Below are 16372 nucleotides of genomic sequence, written 5' to 3'. Positions count from 1 at the left end.
AGGACTTCTTGATATCAGCCACTTCAGTTATGGTCCGGTGGTACATCCCATGCAGGGGTTTGTCCTCCCATGAGGATCTGTCCTCCAGCACTGTATCCTCTGCTCTCCATTGCCTGCGACATTCACTGAGCACATTGTCAGTTGGGGCCTTGAGCTTGATGTACTCATGCATTTTGGGATGTTTCATCCTGGACAGTGGCTTCTACACTCACTATTCCTCGGCCTCCTTCCTTGTGGCTAGCATACAGTCTCAGGGTGCAGGATATGGAATGGAAACCTCCATGCATGTTGAGGAGCTTTCGTGTTTTAACATCCGTGGTCTGTATCTCTTCCTTTGGTCATTTTATTATTCCTGTAGGGTATCTGGTGCGTAGCTGTTTATTGCCCGGGTCTTATTTTTGCCATTGAGCTGGCTTTTCAGGACTTGCCTTACTCGTTGGAGGTATTTAGCTGTTGCAGCTTTCCTTGTTGCCTGCTCCGGGTTGCCATTTGCCTGTGGAATTTCAAGGTACTTGTAACTGTCCTCAAAGTTTTGTTCCTGCTGGGAGTGAGACCCCTCCTGTGTGGACTACCTTGCCTCTCTTTGTCACCATCCGGTTGCATTTCTCGAGCCCGAATGACATCCAAATGTCAGGACTGTAGATCCTGCTGGTGTGGATCAGGGAGTCGATGTCACGCTCGCTCTTAGCATATAGCTTGACGTCATCCATGTAGAGGAGGTGACTGATGTTGGCCCCATTTCTGAGTCGGTATCCATAGCCAGTCTTGTTGATTATTTGGCTGAGGGGATTCAGACCTATGCAGAACAGCAGTGGGTAGAGAGCATCACCTTGGTATATCCCACATTTGATGGACACGTGTGCAAGTGGCTTGCCATTGGCTTCAAGGGTGGTTTTCCACAGCTTCATTGAGTTTTCTATGAAGGCTCTTAGAGTTCTGTTGATGTTGTACATCTCCAAGCATTGAGTGTTCCACGTGTGTGGCATTGAGTCATAGGCTTTCTCGTAATTAATCCAGGCTTTGCGCAGGTTGGTGTGTCGTGACCTGCAGTCTTGAGTGACTAGGGGGGGGGGGGGGGGGGGGGGGTGCCAGGGAGGAGCGCTTCGTTCACCCTCCCCTCCAAGACTGCACATGCTCCTGGTGGCCGTCAAATAAATCCATATTTTAGTCGCATCATTGAACAAGCCGCAGGGTCGAAAGCACGGTAGGTCTTTGTTTTCCTCGTCTGAGCTGACACCTGACTCTAAGTTGTACGGCCGGAAAGTTGTGATATTGCTCACCTTTTTTGTCGCACCTGTAGCGCTTGGTTGGGGGTGTGAGGGGATGTAAGCTAGTGGGAGAGCGTGTAATGATGATGGGAAATAATGAAAGGCTCACTCTAGGCCAACGGTCTCGCCCACAACTCAGGGGGAGGTTTCTGATGAACTACTGCCACTCTGCAGAAACTATGTCCTAGAAAATGAAACACTTTATTTTTTTATTTTTTATTTTTTCTTCTAACTTGTCCTGTCCAACAGCTGGGCAGACAGATGAGAGCTGAGGGCCTCTTGTGTTGGACATATTTTACTTTAACAAGAGGGGTTATTAATCTTCAGACAAACCAAAGGTATGTCTGAATAAACCCCTTTTGTAATTGAGGCCAAACTTTATTAATTTAAAACATGTTTGAAGATCTTTGGTGTTGGACCGGACGGATAAGGAAAGAGGGGAAGAAGAGAGAGGGACGTTAGAGAGAGGGGGGGAAGGAGGGTGATAGTAGGAGGGGAAGGGGGATAAGACCATGAAGCAGCATAAAGCAACAAGTTTACTGGTTGTTAATCACCATGGTAAGGCTCAAATGCAGTACAAAAAGGGCGGAGCCTGTCCACACACACACCCAAGTGTCAAACACACCTGCTAGCTGCAAAAATGTCCATCTGTCGACATGTACATAAAACAGATGTAGTATGCTCACACGCATACTTATGCCTTAAAACCAACTAGTGTGAAACATTTCAGTCATTCAGTCACGCAAACCGCCAGTGCAAAGGTGAGCCAACACCCGTGCTCAGGTGAGTGCTCATGTTCTTCTAAAATGGATGGTGGAATGTGTAAAGAAGGAGGGAGAGCGCCCAGCCATCCCCACCCCAAGACCCCCACCGCAGCAGCAGCGGCAGCCGGAATCCCCCCAACGCCACACGGAAACCGGCAGGGAACAACCGCCGCCCGGGCGACCAAGCCCGCCACCCAGGCCAGGGCCAGCAGGACCGTCGCAAGGCCCCCAGAGCCAGAGAGCAGGGAGGCACGGAGGGAAAGAGAGGGCCGCCCCAGCCCAACCAGGAGAACAGCCCCCCCGCCGCGCCGGGAGAAACCAACGCAGGGCCCCACCGCAGAAGGACGCCCACAGCCCCAGACGAGCACCCCACCACCACCCAGGAGTTCTGGGCATCCCCCCGCCCCAACCCCAGGTACGAGCCAGGACCACCCAAGGGAGACCCGCCCCGCACTCCAGGCAGCCATCCGCCCGGCCCATGGTTGATCCAGGGAGGAGCAAGGCAGGGGCCCGCCGCCCCCGCCCAGGAGGGGGGAACCCCGGGGAAAAAAAGAGGGCCCACAAGGGGTGTTGTAAATATGGCCCGACCAGGCTCGGCCACAGTTGGAAATTTGGCGGGGCCCAGCGCTCAGGAGCAAGGACCAGAACCCACCCCCCAGGGACACCAACACCCCCGGCTCAGATGTAATGTGAACCAAAAGTGCCCCCCCCCCTCGCCCAGAATGCCCCCCCACAGGACAGGGCCGACAAGACCCCCCACCCCCCCCCCCCCCCAGACCCCGCAGCCGAAGCGGATGACACCCAGAGCGCCCGGGGGCCCCAAGAGGGTTGTCCCGTCCCGCCCCAGAGCCAGGGAAGGGCTGATCCCAGCCCCAGGCGTAGATGGGAAGCCCATCCAGCGCCGCTGCCCCCCCCCCCCCCCCCCCCTGAGCAGCGCCCCCCGCCAACCCCCCCCAGCACAGGCAAAGAGACCACCCCCCCAAGCCAAGCCAGAACACCACCCCACCCCCCCACCACGCACCCCCACACCGAGCCCCAGAGGACCACAAAGCGCCCCAGCCCGCCCCACCCCGGCGCCGGACCCGACCCCCCGACCAACGGAGCCCCCACCACCCCCCGCCAGGCACCGGAGGCCCCGGCCCCCACCCCGGCCCACGGCAGAAGGGCAAGGAGCAGCGACGACCAGGCCCCCCCATCCCCTAAGTCATGGAGTCAGCTATGGGAGACCAGAGAGACCGAATTCTTTCAAAGTTACTTGAACCTTGGGCTGACATTTTTTCCAAGCTGATCTGATCAAGCAGCAGATTTCTGTGTTGACTTATATTTATATTTTTCTTGCTTTTCCAATTTATTAAAATAGTTTTTTTAGCAATGCAAAGAGTTATGAAAATGATAGAGCCTAATCCTCCTTCTACATCGATGGCACTCATGTCACCAAGCACACAAAGTGACGGTGAAGCTGGGATTGAAACCTTAAGCTAGACTGATAAATCAGCACATACCTGCTGCCAGAGAGCCTGGACAGGCGTGCAGAACCACAGTGCATGCATGTAATTGTCGGGTAGATTACTGTCACAGTGCTGACAAATGTCTGAGTTGCTGAGACCCATCTTGAACATCCTGTGTCCAGTGTAGTAAATTCTGTGAAGGGTTTTGAAATGGATTAGCTGCAGATTTGGACTTTTTGTCAGTTTAAAGGTGTTTAGACAGAGTTCTGACCAGAAGCTTTCATCTGTGCTGATGCTCAAATCCGCATCCCATTTTGTTGTCGGAAGTGAAATATTATTATCTAAATTACATAAAAGTTTGTATATTTTGGAGAGAGTTTTATTCATTGAAAAATTGATCAGAGTGGTAACCACATCTGGTAGCTTTAAATCGTTGTCTCTGTATTTAAATTTTTTAGTAATACTTGATTTAAGTTGCTGATATTCCAAGAAGTTATTTATTCCATGTTTGTCTTGAAGTTCCTGGGGAGTTATGAATCTTCTATCAATAATTATATGCTCTAGATGTTTTATGCCCCCTGCTTGCCAAGCTGGGAAGTGGATAATTTTTTTGTTTATGAGGATGTCTGGGTTGTTCCAGATGGGTGTCATTTTGCACGGTTGAATTGATGATTTTGATATTTTGAGAAATTCCCACCAGGCTGTTAAAGTGGCGTTTATATTAATACTTTTGAAACAATCCTGTTTTTTAACTGTTTGGCTAATAAATGGAAGATCTGACAGGTTGATCTTTCCACATAACGCCTGTTCCAAGTCTAACCATGAGTTGGTTTCTGGATTATTTTTTAACCATTTTAAGATGTATTGTAATCTATTTGCAAGAAAGTATTTGTGGAAATTAGGTAATTCTAATCCTCCACAGCTTTTTGCAGATTTCAAAGTTTTTAGACTAATGCTTGCAGGTTTATTGTTCCATAGAAAGCTTGATATGGATGAGTCTAATGTTTTGAACCATTTTAGTGGCGGTTGTGTGGGAATCATTGAAAAGAGATAATTAACTTTGGGTAAGATTTTCATTTTTACCGTGGCTACCTTGCCCATAAGGGACAGAGGCAGGTTGGTCCAGCGTGTTAGATCGTCCTGTATGTTTTTCAGTAATGGGGTGTAGTTTAGCTGCACCAGTTCTGATAGTTTGGGGGAAAAATTGATACCTAGATATTTGATATTTCCTGATTTAACTGGTATTGTGAGTCTTTGCTCCGCATTATTGTTCAGTGGTAATAAAACAGACTTATTCCAATTAATGGAATAGTCTGATATAGAGGAGAATTCTTTAATGATTGTTGCCGTTTCATTTACAGAATGTAAATTACTTAAAAACAGTAATATGTCATCTGCATAGAGACTAATTTTATGATGGCTGTGTTTGGTTTTAATTCCTTTAATGCTCTTATTCTGTCTTATTGCTGCAGCTAGAGGCTCAATAAATATAGCAAAAAGAGAAGGAGAGAGTGGGCAACCCTGTCTGGTTCCTCTTCCAAGAAAAAACCTGTTGGAAGTCTGTGAATGAAATATGAATGAAACACTTTAAATTTGGTCTAGAAAGAGCATAATAATAATTTAGAGACCACTGGGAACACTTTCACAATAGATCAAAATATGATGGTTGTGGGACTTTAAACAATGCCTATTATTCAGTGCTCAAAAGCTTCCTAAACTTTTATTTATTTGTAGTATGTTTTTTTAATAATCTCTGCTGTTATTTGTGACTTTTTTGTTGGTAACTCGAAATACTGCTCAAGTACTCTAGAAAAAATCAGATACATAATGTGGATATAGGCTTTTGTAACATGTTTACCTTTAAAATGTTGCTTCCTTCATAATTGTGAACAACAAAAATAAGGACAAGTCATCAAGACCAAGTCTAAACTCCAACCTATAAACATCCACTTGTGTGGCTTTTCTAATTTAAATGTAACTACTTTCATGCTTCAGCCTGCTACCAACCGATTACCACTTGTGTGGCCACCAAAAAGTGCAATCCACTCTAATTTACAGCCAAAGGGCATGAAGGGGATGGGAAATACCTTGATTCTCATGGCTGCATTCAGCCATTAGAGACTGACGTCTTAAGGCCCGTACACACCGGGACAAACTTCGCCCGCGATATTCGCCGACGTTTAATGCCTCGTGACTAAACAAAGGGCACCAATGTGAGTGTGCACACCGACGCGAAAAATGCCACGCGTAAAAGTGTCAGTTTTTAAAAAACGCCTCGGGTTCGTTTTTTTGGTTTGACGCGCCGCGTCGAAAACAATACGACCAATGAAAACGGTGCTTTTGCAGACGTGTCTGGAGCTTCTGAATTTACAGTAAAAAACAAATTGGGGGCGCTCAAACACAAAACTGCCGTTCTGAACACATATACCAGCGAAGAAGATAAACGCCAAGTAGCATCTACACTGCCGCGAAGAAATAATGACGGACATTCTAAAATATCCCCGAACCAAGCAGCAGTTGGAGCAACTGGTGCTTGAAATATTCATGTTTTCTTTGTATGATTCTGAAAAGCGCGTAAATATTTGCTCTCTTCTTCTGAGTGAAAAGCGACTTTAAGAAGCGTAAAGTTGCGCAGCGCCACCTTGTTTACAGGGGTATTTCTGTTTTACATTAAGCGCCATCTAATGTCAGGGAATGAAATTGCATGTTCACTCGGCTCATCGTCATCGAAAATCGCTTGGGTGTGAACACAAAAAACGTGGCGAAAAACGCTGGCGAATAACGCCTGGCGAATAGTATGTACGGGCCTTTACACTCTCACGGCTTATTCAGACGGAATGGAGAAGCTGTCTGACACAAAAGCTTTTCTTTTAACAAGAGAGATCTTTCTTTATACAGCAGAGCCAAAGGGATTTACATTTGTTTTGTTGTTTAGATAAGACATCAACCAGGGGTTGTTGATGTTCATTTTCCAGGCAGACGGCTGCCAGCAAAGATAATAAGATAGCTGGCATTTTTCATTGCCCTCAGGCTTTGTTGTTTCTTCTCTTTTGTTATATGGAAAAAAAAGTAAACAAAACTTGGGAATTGTGTGATAACCAAAATTGGATATTTAAATACTGTAGTTTAAATAAATGTCTATTTTATTTAGATTTTTATTAAAGGGATTTCCTTAAAACTTAGCCAAATTAGCAAAGTTTTTTTAAATGGGATCCTTGATAGTGATGTGTACGGGTTTGTCAGTTCTCTAATATTGGCTTCGAGTTTGAATTTTTCCTTGGTTCTAAAAAAACCCAATTAAAATCTTGGCACACGAGCTCGTGTTGGAATTGCTCTTTCTAACTCAGTTCCTTCACTAACTATTGTTTGAAAACGAGAGTTTAGAGGAACTATAGGAGGACATTTAAAAAAATAATTTAAAACCTTTTGTCTCTCTATCCATCTCTTGTAAATGTTCAACAGTTTGAAAACATATAATAATTAAAGCTAATTCAGTACATTGGGGTCTTAAAATTAAGTCATGGCATCTGGACTCAAAATCTTTTTTGGGCCCAGAAAATTATTTTTTTATTTTCCATGTCATAACGCAAATCTTTTATGCAAAAAAATACAGAAAGAATAAAAACAAAAAATATGAGAATGGGAAAGAAAATGAAAACATTTGTTTACTGAGAAATTGTGTCACCTGTTGTGTCTTTGCTTTAAAAGTGACATTTCTCTTGTAAATGTAAGGAGGAAAATTAAAAACCAGGTTAAAAAAAAACACAAGCCATTACAAATGGAAAAAACACAAACTTAGCAGTACAATAGATAAACCAACAAAAGAAAAAAATCAATAACACCACACAAGCAAAACAAAATTGAGTTATTAGAAGACGTATATCCGCTGTTTCTTTCTGATGGAAGAGGCAAGTTGTTGTTGAAATTAATATTTTAAAAACAACTAAGCAAAATTTTCTTTGTCAATATGCATTTAAACCCCTACAAGGGTAACTAATATTATAGTAAATGACAAGCTTTATGGAGAACATCTCGTGTATATTTTGGCAGGATTTTCATTAACCATCTAAGGACCGCTATTCTTTAGTCAGATGCACCAAGAACATTAGTGCTTTGTTGTCAATTGGTATGAAAGGCAATATACAAATAACTAAAGTTTGAGTTAAAGTTTAAGAACATTATGCTAATACAGCTATGTGCATCTGTTGATGCTTCAGCCTCTACTTTGTTTCAGTGTGAAAGCATGTTGACATATGAAATTAATTATATTGTAATCTACTGAATGACACCTTGTATTAATCCTTGTGCTATTTTAGATTACATTGACATGTTCTTCCTACCATGACAAATGTGGATAAACGTAGAAAGATTTCATGTAATCCATGGACACCAGTGAAGATCACAAATCATTGAAGAAAAAATGTTCAGAGCTCTGTCTAGTGGGTCTACTCCCAACGTTAAAGTGCCTAGGATAGCACATGGGTTAACAAAAGTCTCCTATGATTTATCCTGACATGGCCTTAGGAATGTTTTACCTCTAGGAGACGTCAGATACAATGTTCACATTAGTACTAAAGTTTGATGCTTGAGGACTGCAGGTATTTATCCAAGAGACTGTGCTGCCCTCTAGTGTTCAAAGGGAGGTAAATCTATTTTTTGTCCCCATACTAAAGGGGAATCTCATTTCTGTATAGTGTTTTGGTAACAACAGGTTTGAATATGAACATGTCATCTCCGTCTCAGCACATTCCAACATTGAATTTTCCGGAATTCAGTTGCATAAATGGAGCCCCACTCTCCTAAAAAGGCATCTGACACACACACAAAATAACTCCTGTACAGATCCCCTTTGAATTTTACATCAACCCCTTCTGCCATTAATGTGGAAAATAATGACTGACTGACTGGCTGGCAGGCAGGCAGGCAGGCAGGCAGGCAGGCAGGCAGGCAGGCAGGCAGGCAGGCATATTATAGGTGATATGTGATTTTATCAACACAGAGTGACCATATGTGAATTCCGTCTGTTAGCTAAGGTCATTAAAATCAAAAACATGTTGAAAAAAATGTATACTTCTTTTAGATCCTCACAGTTTGGCATGCGACACGGATTATGTTCTTGAATGTTGCAAAACGTCATTGTTTGGAGGGAAAAATTATCCATGAACAATACACCACATTTCCTGGTTCTAAACTGTCATCATATTTCAATTTGAAACTAAAATCTTTCCCTGGAACCAGCTGCAAACAAATATTTGTATCCGCCTTTCAGGACAATGAATCTAGTAATAACTTGTAACGTTTTTAAAATTATAGTCTAAATGTAAATACAAAGTGTTAGTTTTTGCACAAATTATCATTTTTTGCCAAAATTAATTTGGTGCCCTTCAGAATGTATTCAAAAATCAGTCGATTCATCTCACGTTACATACTTACAAATCTTCAACAGTAAGTGGTCTTTGATGGCAACTCTTAAAGAAATCTACAAATGAAAAAACGGCTGAAGAAACTTTCAGAACTCGCATCGTCTTTTTATGTGTAATTAAACATTTAGAGAAAACAAATGGTCCCAATCACAATCAATTGTAGTAATGAAATGATTCAGTGTAGCAAAATATAGAAATGCACAGAATCAACATATAGTTTATATTTTATATGCAAACAGTTTTCTATATGAAAAAAAAACTAATTTTAATAAAACATATTGCAAACAAAATAGCCGAAGTGAAACCCTAGACGTAGGAGTCACAAAGTTAAATAATGTCACTCTTCCACCATCAAAACAAAAACTGCCCTAGGCACTTTAGAAGGAAGTCAAAAGTACAGGGAGATGCTCTGGACTGTCTAGAAATTCTTGTTACCGGCACTTTCTGTTATTTCATTTTGTTTTTTTTACAAGTGTAAATGTTGAGGCATTTAGGGGATAGAATACAATATTTTAATGTTAACTTTTTTACGATTTTAAATAAATAATTGAAATAAAGTTTTAGCATTAAAACAACCTTAGTTATGGAAGCTGCTCTTGTTTAGAGGCAATTTTTGTGTGTTCAGGAATTTTAGGAGAACTTATGGAAATAAGGGACGACAGAAGAGGGTCATGGCTGAAACTTCTCCGAAATTGATCTTAAAAGAAAGATTACACCCAAAAACCATGAGAGACTCACATGCAGGATAATTTCTTAGATTTTTATTTATTTATTTGTTTAGAAAGCAAGTGTTAAAACCTGGCTATTAGGTGAAAAGACTAACTTTACAGAAAAAGAATTGGCAAAATTGGAATCCAAAAACTTTGAGTCCATAATCTATAAGCCACTGAGCCCTCCAGGTGGCAGTGGTTAAAAAGAAATAAAATCAGATCAATCCGTGTGCACGGATTAATCAATTGCGCTTGTACCAATCGTGCACTCATCGATTAGTAAACTGTGCGCACTACTTTTCAGATTTTATTTTCTTTCTAACCACTTGTCTCTGGAGGGCCCCGTAATAAGCCTCTAAAAGCATGTCCTTGAGAAACTGTCATAAAAACCAACATACCAATTAAATTCAGAAATAGATTCAAAAGTAAAACCTACTAACAATTAAAACAGAAGAAAAAGAACATTCAGAATCCAGAAGTGTAATTAAAAACAAGTTCTCATGGACACTGTTGGCTGATGCATTTTGCATTTTGCATTTCGCATTCTTACACAGAACGGAGAGCAAAAACATTCCAAGTGTCATGAGTGTCAAAAGGAACTGGCTGTAACTGAAGCAGGGACATAGTAATAGGAAACAATAAATGTAGATTTGAACGTTCATAGAATGGTTCTAAATGCAAAACATGGGTTTTTAAATGTAAAGAAAGAGAGGACAACATCTGAACATAATAGTGAGTAATTGGCATTTAATTGACATTAAAAAACTTTGCTCATTTGAATGTGGTTTATAAAATCTTTAACCTTACTTCTTATCTTCCCCCTGAGTAATCTTCCCTGAATTATTTTTTTCAATTACTTTTTAAAATATTAATTGATTTTTTTGCTGCATGTTTCTATCATTGCATTAGGTTTTATCTTGAACTATCAATCACAATAGTGTTCAGAAAACTGTGGGAATCTTTTATTGTTTTTCTCATCACGTTGCAAACAAACCATCTTCCAACTTCCATAGAAATATGCCCACTTGACTGTGAATGAATTGAGTGACCCAGGAAACAAATTAAACATGCATGATATGTATATATACTATTATAAAGATAAAACATTGAAATTACGTCATAAAAACAAAGCCCAACTAATTACTATTCAGTTGTTTACTACAAGTATAAAAATGTTTTGCATTTCCCTTTTAAAACAAGCGTCGTAATGTTTAAATAAATTGCATGATCTGACTTAGCTTTTTAATTGTCTGTGATAGTCTTGTGGTTGAAGCGACTGTGTCTTTGTGTTTTGTAATGCGGAAATTGTGAGTTTGACTCCAGGGCATTAAACACTGGTACTTTTTTTGTTTTGCTTTTTTATCTTTTTCAGTTGCCGACTTTTAGCAACAGTATTATTTGATTGTCGTTAGTGTTTGTTGTTGCTCTTCCTCGTCTTCTTGTATCAAAACAGGCTATCCTTGTCAAAGACAATAAAGGAATTTCTTTTTGTAGTCATCAAATTGGGATTTTAAAAAAATACATACTATAATTTCAGTAGGCATAAAAAAGTGATTTTTATTCCATATTGATAAACTTTAAAAAACAACAACAACTATTAAACCGAGGGTTTTCTAATGGAGAAAATTTACAAGTGCAAACTTCCATTGCCACTGAGATCTTAGGAAGTTGAAGTTTGTCATGTAAGGACAACCACCCACAAACACATGAATGCATATCTGTCTCATAATTCAAAATAAAAGTCAAAACCCAAATTTCTTTTTCATTTCCACAGTAAACCTGCATTTGTTGACTCAAAAATAAAATGAAAAATCAATTCGCCAAAGGCTTATTCTTTTTCTTCTTCAACTCAGCTCAATGTGTCAATTCAAATGATAATTAAAATGATATTTCACGCTTCATTTTCAAAAAGTTCTCTAGTAAATGTGTTGTAAAATTAAATTAGAAATATCTAATTTGACAATTAAAATGGATTAACAGAAATGTTTTTTTCATTTTCGTAATGTAACTGCATCAATTGACTCAAAAATAAAAGTAAAAATCAATTCACCAAAATGCTTTTTCATTCTCTACTTCAACACCACACATTCTCTGACTTAATTAAAGTGAAAATGCAGAGGGGATTACATTTTTGTTTTTACAGTCACAGCGCAAAAACTGTTTTGCAATTCATTTCCAGTCAGCAGTTCCAGTTGGGAGGTGGGGCCATGACGTTAGTGCTCACTCTGTTTTAGAAAACACTTAAAATTCAGCTTTTAAGCTTAGCTTATCAGTAGTTTTCATACTTCCTCATGTTTTAATTGGATTTTATCGAATGTTGTTTCTATAGAATCTGTATGTGTGGGTTTTTCGTTTTTCTTGGAGGGGTGTGTGTTATGACAACTACTTTTGTTACTATTTTATCATGAGTTTTTCATTTTCATTCATTTTATTGAAATATTTATGTAAAGCAATTTGAGCTTGATCTGACATGCCAGAGGCTGTCCTCCTTGGAGACCTGCTGCGGATGTGGGTACGGCCTGGCCCGAGATTTACACCCTCGGGCTGCACGGTTGCGCAGTGGAGCGCTCTTGCCTCACAGCAAGAAGGCCCGGCGTCAAGTCCCGGCTGGAGGACCTGAAACAGAACATCAATGGTGTGTGTTTCTGTGTTTAGTTTGCATGTTCTCCCCGTGCCTGTGTGGGTTCTCTCCGGGGTCTCCAGCTTCCTCCCACTGTCCAAAAACATGATTCGTAGGTCAATTGGTCACTCCAAATTGTCCATAGGTGTGAATGTGAGAGTGCATGGGTGTGTGATATGTGTGACCCTGCAACAGACTGGCGATCTGTCCAGGATGGCCCCTGCCTTTGTCCATAAGTGGCTGGGATAGGCTCCGGCAGCCCTGTGGCAGCCCCAAACTGTACTTGAATGTTGCAAAACGTCATTGTTTGTAGGGAAAAAATATGCGTGAACAATACATCACATTTCCTGGTTCTTAACTTTCATCATATTTCAATTTGAAACTAAAATCTTTCCCTGGAACCAGCTGCAAACAAATATTTGTATCCGCCTTTCACGTCAATGAATTTGGTCATAACTTGTAACGTTTTTAAAATTATAGTCTAAATGTAAATACAAAGTGTTAGTTTTTGCACAAATTATCATTTTTTGCCAAAGATTATATGGTGCCGTTCAGAATGTATTCAAAAAGCAGTTGATTCATCTCACGTTACATACTTACAAATCTTCAACAGTAAGTGTTCTTTGATGGCAACTCTTAAAGAAATCTACAAATGAAAAAACGGCTGAAGAAACTTTCAGAACTCGCATCGTCTTTTTATGTGTAATTAAACATTTAGAGAAAACAAATGGTCCCAATCACAATCAATTGTAGTAATGAAATGCTTCAGTGTAGCAAAATATAGAAATGCACCAAAACAACACTAATTTATTTAATAAGTGTATATAGTTTTCTAAATGAAAAAAAATAATTTTAAACTAAACTAATTTTTTCATTTTCTACTGTGACCCCGAAAGGGATAAACAGAAGAAGATTAATGAGAAAAAATAAATAAAACTTTGAGATGTAGCAGGAAAAGTTTTCTATGAATAAAGTTGAATAGGAATTTAAAGCTAATATTAACTTGTTCTCTATGCATGTAGGAAAAAAACACTGCATTTTCCTCTGGGAGTGTTGCATGACGCGTCTGCCTCTGCAGCCTTGTTTGAGAATGTAAAAGTACCAAGTCATAAACAGACCAGGACAGGAATTTGAACAGGTTTTGTGACTTTGAGCAACTGGAACCATGTGTGTTTCCTTTAAGGGTTTCCAGAGTGCATGTGTGAGTGCTTATGATGTATTATTCGTTTACTACATTCACCTCTGTATTGCTGGCTTCTGTTTGGTGGAAAAAAATATCACTTCCTCCTCTGCCTGATTGTCTACTTGCACGTAGTGATGGGACGATGATACCTCAAGGAGTGTATTGACACACTAAACAAACTGTGTCGGCACTGTATTGATACTGTGTTGGTCACCCAATAGTGACCCCTGCAGTAGTTATAAAATCATTGTAGGGAAAATTAATTCCTTGTTCGTGTAAATGCTAAAACTGAGTTGGTATGTAAAATATAGCAAATTAGAGTAAAAATTCAGAGTTGCAATTTTAACTTATGTGCACATTTGTCAACTTAACTGTTAAATCATATGAAATAAAAGACAAAAAAAGTGATTAGTTCATGAATTTATTATTGAGAAACAAAAGTTTTTGGAGTGTCTTTGCTCCAAGGCGATTACTCCTCTTACACACCAGCTCCCCAGCCTTGGAAAATACTCTTTCGCATGGTACAGACGATGATGGTGAGCAGAGAGTTTTAAGTGCAAGTTGATGAAGATGTGGGTATATTTCCTGGTTCCATTTCCAATATTGCAAAGGATCTTGGTTTCTGGGTGTGTTTGTTTCTGCCAGGTAGCGTTGGACTTCAATAATGGAGTCAGCTGTTGCGTTCCTCATCTTCTGGGTCTCTGCAACCTCCATATCTAAAGTTTTCCAGAGATTGTGCCCTAAAAAAATAGTTAATCATTACTTTATTATCACATGTTATATCATATCACAAAGTGCCACAGAAATGTATTTTCATACCTGAACTGGGTTCTGACCCATGTGAAGAGCTAGGCTCTTCTTCTCTTGGGTCAGACTCTTGGCTCCTCATTTCTTCTGCACATTCTGACTGCAGTCTCTTCACCGCTTCACTTGCCTTTTGCTGACTAACAAATCCATTCTTTTTAAATCTGGGATCTACCAGAGTTGCCAGAGTCATCACACTGAGAGATTCCATGCCGCAAATAGTCAGTTAGCCGCTTCCTCAGGTTTTCAGCCAGTTGCTGAGCAGCTGTTTTTTGTCACTGCTGTTGCCTGATGTTGAAGCTCAATGTGGAGCATTCTCATCATGGAAATGACCTTCGACCCAGAGACCCTTTTTTTCCTCAGAAAGTTCTCTTGTAGCTTGGTCAAAAGGAGCAAGAACCCTGAGCATCTCTTCAATGATCTGACATTCTTCTGGAGTCAGTGGAGTGATGTCAGGTTTTAATGAGGCCAGTGACACGCAGACTGCCTCCTTTTGCTCAGTCATTCTTTCAAACATTTGGTAGGTACTGTTCCATCGTGTTGGCACCTCGTTTATTAATTTATGGCCTGGTGTTCCCAGCTATTGCTGTATTTGAGTGAGCTTCTCTTTAGCAGTCACGCTCGATCGAAAGTATGTCACAATATGTCGTGTTTTGTTGCGTAATACAGTTATTGTTGGGATTTGATCACATGATTTTCTCACAATTAAATTCAGGGAATGGCAATACAAATGGTATGCCATATTTGCAGCATTTGAGCACATGCAGTCATGTGTGCTGCTGCATCAGTGACAAGACACCTGACCTTTCCTGCTTTGCCCCACTCCTCCATGAGGTTCCTTTTAACCGTGGTAATGTTTTCTGCAGTGTGTTTCTGAGGAAAATGCTGCACTGCCAAGACTGATGAATGGAGTTCATGGCTTTCTTTGTCCACATAGGGGCCAGTAACAGCTAGACATGCCTCCATATTCATAGACGTCCACATATCAGCTGTTAAAGTAACAGCAACGTCACTCTGGAGGTCCTTTTTGTTTTTTTCCTTCTCCTACTCATATCTCTGGCTCACCAAGTCCTTGATGGTCTGAAAATAACCATACAAATACTGTTACACCAAAAAAATATAGTTATATAATTAGTACAAACATATAATAAAAATTCTTAAACATACCTTCCTGCTGGTAGAGCATACGAGGGTAAAATAAGCTTCAGGAGCTCCCTGAATCCCTCGTTTTCAACAAAGCTGAGTGGCTGACAGTCTTTGATGATCATATTGACCACTGCCTCATCCACTGCTTGCTTGTTAGGAACTGCAAGCCAAAAGGAACTATTTTGTCAAAAGCTTAATAAAAGGACTGTAATTTTTACAAACAATATCAGATAAACATAAGACAACATGGTGGTGTAGTGGTTAGCACTGTTGCCTCACAGCAAGAGGGTTGGAGGTTTGATACCAGGCCTGGAGCCTGTCTGTTTGCATGCATTTTTTTTTTAGCACAATTTTTAGAGAGAATTTCAACATTCCTGGGGTACTCTCACGAGTATCTGCCAATTCTTCATTGCCATGCCGAGCTCTATAATGCCTCAGCATTGATGAAGTGCTGTTATTGATTTAAGATAGCTCTGTGGAGCAGAGCCAACACTTCACCTACAATAACATAAAAAGTTGATTTATCTGAAAACAATTCAAACCTCTTACCAGAACATTGCATTCACTTGTTACAAAAAATAGACACCCTATCTCAGGATTACGAGATCAGGATCTCATAATTAAATGATAACATGAATAAAGCAACTGTAAGGCTCTTTAACTGACTATCATATGTATCACAGGTCATTCACTTGATAAACTGATAAAGTGAGTGCAATGCGCCACCGTAAAAAATAGTATATAAAGGAGAAAAAGATTTACCTTGTTTGGCGTCACAAGATCAGAATTATTCCACACCGGGGAACACTTCCTAAGACAATGCATGATCAAGCAAAACTCCATCCGACAAACCCACGACATGTTGATACAGTTTGTTTCCTGATAAACACACTTTGGCGCGGCACATCCAAACGAAACAGTTCCTGTATCGGTCACGTGATTCTTTCTTAAAGCAATACACGCACCGATACGAGGTTTCTCTCTTGAGCTCTCGGCACAGTGCTGA

This window comes from Oryzias latipes, chromosome 16, assembly GCF_053564925.1.
Source record: "Oryzias latipes strain Hd-rR chromosome 16, Olatipes_Hd-rR_3.1".
Taxonomy (NCBI): Eukaryota; Metazoa; Chordata; class Actinopteri; order Beloniformes; family Adrianichthyidae; genus Oryzias; species Oryzias latipes.
This window is presented reverse-complemented; position numbering follows the sequence as displayed.